Consider the following 7,337-nt stretch of genomic DNA (forward strand, 5'->3'; position numbering starts at 1 on the left):
TTTGCACATAAGTTTTGGCTCATAAGTGTTTTTGTCACTAATGCCAAAGGGGGAGATTTTTGGAATTATGATATATTTGTCATTAGTGCAAACACTTATTCAATTCTGAATGCTTATCTAGCTCATCACTTAGTCTACAGTGTATACCGAGCATTTAGTGGTTACCTTATAAGTTTAGTAGGTAAATAGTTCTCACCGAGCATTCCAGAGGATACTGAGTGAATGAGAGGTTCAACAGTGTTTACCGAGTGAAAAAGGTAAACAAAGGACTCAGTGTTTACCGAGTGAAAAAGGTAAACAAAGGACTTAGTGTTTACCTAGTGAAAAAGGTAAACGAAGGACTCAGTGTTTACCGAGTGAAAAAGGTAAATGAAGGACTCAGTGTTTACCGAGTAAAGCAAGGTAAACGAAGAAGTTAGTTTCTATCGAGTGACACTATATCCACCAAGTCACCAATGGTTACTAAGTTCCAAGCAATGATGTGTGGCTAGTATGAACTAAGCCTCTACTCCTACCGAGTGCATGATGATGTCGAGTAATGTAGTGGATGTCGAGTATCAGAAGGTCACCGAGTCAGTTTAGTGAACCCGAGTTATTTACTATTGGGTTGACTTAGTAATGGTTTATTCACTTGTGTTTTGGCCGACCTTGCAATTGTAAATATTGGAATGGTATATATGTAATGTATGATATCATTTGTAGTATGAGGTGTAGGAAAATATGAAGAGAGTGATGTTCGCATGTGAAGAAGATATTGCTATATTTTGAGAAAAAGTGAATCAGCAACAGAGTAAAAAGTAATACAGCAAGGTCAACATAGGAGCAGAAAAGTTATATCTATCACATCAGGTGATCAATGCAAAAAGGATCTTATCAGCAAACAATTGTAAGCAGATCCATTGCTTCATCCCAATAGGTGAATCAATTTATAAATCCTTTAACAGGGTAGACTTAATAGTCTTTTTGTAAATCTCCTAATAGAGTGCATACTTCACTGTATGTTTGTAAATCCTCTAACAAGGTGGATCTAGCAATCCTACTTGCTCCTAACAGGGCAGATCACCAGAAGTGATCATTTTAAGCCTTAACAGGCCAACTTTATGCTACAGTATTAAAGTTTTGTGGGCATCATCCCCACTCCAGTTTTACTTTCTATTTGGAAGGTTTCTGGGTCACCAAATCTCTGTGTACATGTGCAATGAATGTTTGATCTTTCATTTATGTAGTAGATTAGATGAATGAATGATGAATGGTTAAAATGCTGAATTGTTTAAAAGTTTTATAAGTTACTGATTCACCCCTCCCCTCTCAGTAACCTATCTTATCCTGAATATTTCAAACTATATGTATGTATGTATGTATGTATGTATGTATATATGTATATATGTATATATCTATATATGTATATGTATATACACACACACACATATATATATATACATGTATATGGACATATATATATACATATACATCTATACACACACACACACACACACATATGCATTTATATATACATGTATGTATGTATGCATGAATTAGACGTATGTATGTTTCCATGTTATATATGACATATATTTTGAATACACTATTAATATACCATGTATACATGTCTGTGTGTGTGTGTGTGTGTGTGTGTGTGTGTGTGTGTGTGTGTGTGTGTGTGTGTGTGTGTGTGTGTGTGTGTGTGTTGTGTGTGTGCAAGTATAGGTAAATGATGTGACACTAATGTACTATGGCATGGCAACATCATGTGAAGTTCTGAGATCATCACATAACAAAGGTATTTCATTTTAATTGAATACTTAGTGTTTTCTTATTAGTACACAATTATTTACTAAGTAATTCATGGTTGTCCTTAACATACTCTAGTTTTTCTAGTCATTTTATCCCTTAGCCTTGGTGGTTAGGTTTCATACATGTAAACTCCTAGATGAAGTGGTGTCCTTGGTCCAACTCCTTTCTTGGAAATGTTTACCCCCTTTGACATGCTCCTACAAAAAGAAAATCCTCCACAATAATATCATATTCTTCAAAATATTCAAAATTATTTTAACAAGCTTTTAATTATAAATCATAATGGCTAACTACCATTTTACTTCTCGTGAAAGAATAACCAACTTCCCAATGTTTCAAAATAGCAATATAACATCTTAAATGATAACTAACATGTCATTTTAACATCAAATCCTAATTATTAACCATCTTACTATTTCACATGATCATAACCGATTTTAACTATCAACTGACTTCGATACGACAAGTTTAAAATTTAAGCAAAAATTGGGATGTAACAATAAAGAAACAAGTGATTTATATTGATAGAAAGATGATCTCGTCCACTAGTTAGTAAATATAAAAATAAGTTTTTAATGTAGCACATTTGGGAATATCATTTTAAAAAGGACTATATGAATTCTGATTATGTACAATTGTATATCTCTTTAGACAAAATGATCCTCTACTTATAGACAAGGATATAGTTACAGAACAAAAAACACACCCTTTTAGAACACAATTGTTCCCAACTAATAAATATTATCCTAATTACATGAACAATAATTTAGAACACATCATTATAAAAATAAAGATATATTAGAATAAATCTACAAGAAAGATGCCACATCTTTGGACATACTCTAAATAGCTCCTTGATTCATAAGTATTTGCATCATACATGTATCCTTGATGATGATCTCCAGTCTGAAAAGGAGCTCCATGTGTATTGTGGCACCTTAAAGTTCCTGCCCATTGGTATTTGTAACATGTAAGGCCTCGTGAGGATCCCTTGGCACTCATTCATCTACTGGCTTTTCTCCTTCAATCCTCCTTTATTATTACTTAGGATCAAGATACCTTTTTCCTTTATGGTTACTATAACACCTTGCCAAGGGATCCAAAAGAACTAACCTAAAGTTTCACTAAGTTTGCCAAACATTTTTTTTAAAGCCAAGGATCTAGGATAAAGAGACTCCAAGTAACATGCTCATCAATCTAGAAGAGATTGAAAATATTCAACTATTCTCTGTTGAAGTCTTGGATTATGAAAAGACTAACCACATAGAGGATAAATTGGAGACCCCGTAGCAACAGTTAGAAAAAACTATGAAGAAAACCAGAATCTCAGAGAGCAAGGCAATAAATTTGTTCACCAAATTTTGGCAAGTGCCTCCCACTTGGAAAGTATCTCTAGACTACAACCTTGATGAGTATAGAGCAAAGGAAAATGAACTGAGTAAGATAAAAGAAACCTTAATTCAAGATTTTTAGGATTTTTTGAATAAGGATTTGGGAAGGGATGAAGATCAAGAAAGGCTAATATTAAATGAGTCTAAGAAAGAAAACTTGGATCTTTTATTTGATGAACTGATCCAAGTATTTGATTATAAGAATTTAGATAAGAGCAGTAGATTAGAAAAAGAGGATCTTATGCAGCAAGTATTAAAGTTAGGTGGAAACAACTACACTTATGAAGACCTAAAAAGAGATCTGCTATCATTTGAGAATGGTGAAAAAAATAGGATAATCCCTTTGAGAACAGAATATAAAGTAACCACATCATTGGATTATAGCTCTAATGAGGTTATTTATTTCAAGAATTCTCTGGAAGATGATAGTCTTTCAAAGGATCAGTCAGTTACGGTAGCAAAATTTTTGCAAGAACTAGTTAATGAAGATAAAGATGAAATAGAAGGCAAACAATCTAAAACTACTTTAAACACACTTGAAAACATAGATCAGCTGGGAATTCTGAGGAACCAAAAGGGATAGACTCACCAAATTATGGTAAAGTTAAAGGTAAAAGAGGAAGGAAATCTCTTAAGGAACTTAGAGAAGCTGATGGGTAGGCAAAGGAATAGCAAAAGATCAATCATCTACTCAATGTAGGGAAGCAAAAGATCCTTCCCAAGGTAGCATGAAGATCACAATGTGGAATGCTAGGGGCCTAAATGCCCCTAGCAAAAAATGTTTATTAAAACAGAACCTAAAATAATTTGAATCCAAAATTATCATATTACAAGAAACAAAATTGAACAAAGAAGAAGGATTTAACCTAGAAAAGAAATTGGGTAGCTAGAACAGTTACCTACATGAATATAGAGGAGCCTCAGGAAGTCTAGGTATGATCAAGAACCCTAGGAAAGTTACTTTGAATATTTTAGACTCAAACAATTCATGGTTGAGCAGCAAAGTCAATAGTATCAAAACTAACTTACGATTTATCTTAGTAAACATATATGGTCCAACCTCTAACATTGACAAAAAATGTCTATGGGATGACATAAGTATATTCATTAATAACCATAGCAATGAACTCATTCTTCTTGGAGGTGATTTTAATAATATTTTAAATATAGATGAGAAATTTGGAGGCATCCTGTAAACCTCTCAAGCAACTAAGGTTTTTAAGATTTGGGCAGACCTTAACAATTTGATAGATATTCCATTCAACAATGGGAAGTATATGTTGAATAATAAAAGAAATTTTTTTTACATATATAGCTGAGAAATTGGATAGGTTTTTTCTCAAAAGAGAATTAAGTGAACTAAACTCCAAGATTCAAGCCTCAATTCCTCCAATAGCAGGATTTGATCACTATCCTATTCGTATTGAATTCTCTAAACCCAATAAACTGGTTAGAAATCCTTTTAAGTGTGAAAAAATGTGGTTTTTAGACAACAACTTTATGGAACTTATAAAAGAATGGTGGATGCAAGGAAATTTTAAAGGTTCTAAAATGTACATTTTTGTCTCAAAAATGAAAATGATTAAGAAGAGATACTTAAGTGGAATAATGAACACTTCAATAATATATTTTAAAATAAACTAGAAATACAAGAAAGATTAAAGGAATTAAACATAGGAGTAATTAAAAGGGATGAATAATGACAGCTACAATCTAGAAAAAGATTTACTTGCCAAGTAGCAATCCATCCTAGCCAAAGAAGAAGTTTTTTGGAGACAAAAGTCAAGAAAAATGGTTGGATGAAGGAGACTGAAACACAATTTTTTTTCATAATAGTACCTTGGAGAACAGAGCCAAAAGCAAAATAAAAAAAATCAAAGACCCTCTAGGCACCATCATAGATAGTTCTAATAAAATAGCTGAGATCTTTTTTAGTCACTTTCATAACATTTTAAATAACTACGATTTCTCGAATATGGTAGCACAAACAAAAATACTTGAAGCCATTCCTAGAGTGGTCTCCTCTGAAGACAATAAAATATTAAATAGCCCTATTTCCCTAGAAGAAGTTAGACATACAGTTTTTGACATGAACCCGAATAAATCCCTTGGTCTAGATGGATTCCAAGCTTTCTTCTATCAAAAATGCTAGGACATTATTGGTTTTGACATGTGGAAAGCCATCGAAGCATCAAGGAATGGTGGATCTATTTTATCCAAAATTAATAACACCTTTCTCACTTTGATACCCAAAAAAGAGGATCCTGAAACTCTAGGAGATTTCAAACCTATAGCACTTTTTAATACCATTTATAAAGTATTGTATAAAATTCTAGCAAATTGTCTTAAACCAATTCTTCCCAATATAATATCAGAAGAACAAACCAGCTTTGTTCTAGGCAAATCAATCATAGATGGCTTACTCATAATTCAAGAAATGCTTCATTCAACTAACAAAAAAAAATTGGCAAGTATGTTCATGAAATTGGACATCCAAAAAGCTTATGACATGGTTGATTAGATTTTTATGTAAAGTTTTAGAAGCCTTTGGATTTCTCTCCAATGGATTAATTTTGTCTACCAATGTATTTCTACAACTAAGATCTTAGTTCTTATCAATAGAACCCCCAAAGGTTTCTTTGATACCTCAAGAGGTATCAGACAAGGAGACCCACTTTCTCCATTCCTATATATTATTATGGTAGAAGATTTTTGAAGGGCATTAACCAAAGCTCATATAGAAGGGAAAATAAATGGTATCAGAGTTGCTGGAAATGTTCCTAACATTACACATCAATAGCATGCAGATGATACCATCCTACCAAGTGAAAGTTTAACAAACAAGGCCCTAAATATCAAATCTATCATCCGATAGTATGTGGAAGCCTCTGGTCAAAAAGTGAATGCTACAAAATCAGAAATCTTTTTCATCAACACCAAGCCTAAAAAGGAAATAGAGATCTGTAACATCATGGGCTAAAAAAAAGGTACATTTCCATGAAAATACTTAGGAACTGAACTAGAAAAAGGTAGTAAATCTAACAAGGCATGGCACAATATTTCTAATAAATTGGATACTCGAATAGGAGGTTGGAAAGATAAATAGCTTAGGAAAATGGGTAAAGTCACCAAAATTAGAGCAGTTCTATCTGCTCTCCCTACTTATCCACTTTCTTGTCTTCCTTTAGTTAAACATAATAAAAGCAATTCGAGGCCAAATTTATAAATTTTCTTTGGAACAACTTGGTTGATTCTAATAAATTGGCTCTCATTAAGTGGGACAACATGTGTAAACCAAAGGATTTAGAAGGATTAGGCATAAAAGACTTAAGCTGGCAGAATGAAGCACTTGGGGCTAAACTTGGTTGGCCTCTGTTTGTAGAAAGAGATCAAAAATGGGCCAAAATTTTGTATAATAAATAACTTAATCTAGCATACCCATATTCTATTTTTAGGATGAAGTCCCTACTTAAAGGATTTGAGAGTTGGAACTTTATAGTTAAAAGTAGAGCACTCATTAGTAAATATCTCACTTGGGATGTTGGTAAGGGGAATGAGGCTCTATTTTGGGAAGATTCTTGGGATGGGCACCCCCTAGTAGACAGTATGGGGATCCCAGAAAGTCTCAAAAAGAAATTACTAATACCTTGGGGGTGCAAGGTCAGTGATTATAAAACTAAAACTTGTACTAATGAAATTACAAGATGAGTATGGAAATCAATGGAAAATTTGAATATAGATATAGCTGCAAAAAAGGTATTTTAAAATCTAATTTAGAATAGGAAAATCAAGCATTTAGATAGAAATGATAAACTCATATGGGCTACATCAAAAGATGGGAGATATAGTATCAAAAATGGATATAGAGCTATCACTCATTCCCATGAGTAGGGAGAGGTAGACATTCCTCTTTGTTGGGATGTGTCCCGCTTACCTAAGGCAAGTTTCTTTTTATGGATAGCATTTCAGAATAGGATCCCTACAGCCAATAGATTAAGAAAGATAGGTGTTGAAGGCCCTTCAAGATGCATGCTTTGTAGGCAAGAGTGTGAAGATACCAATCACATCCTTTATAAATGCTCATATACACAAATTTGTTGGGAATTGCTCAGACATATGTTAGGTTGGACAGCTCCCGTGCTAATATCCCTT

Source organism: Cupressus sempervirens, chromosome 6 (genome assembly GCF_028749045.1).
Source record: "Cupressus sempervirens isolate cs-2001-9-10 chromosome 6, ASM2874904v1, whole genome shotgun sequence".
Classification (NCBI taxonomy): Eukaryota; Viridiplantae; Streptophyta; class Pinopsida; order Cupressales; family Cupressaceae; genus Cupressus; species Cupressus sempervirens.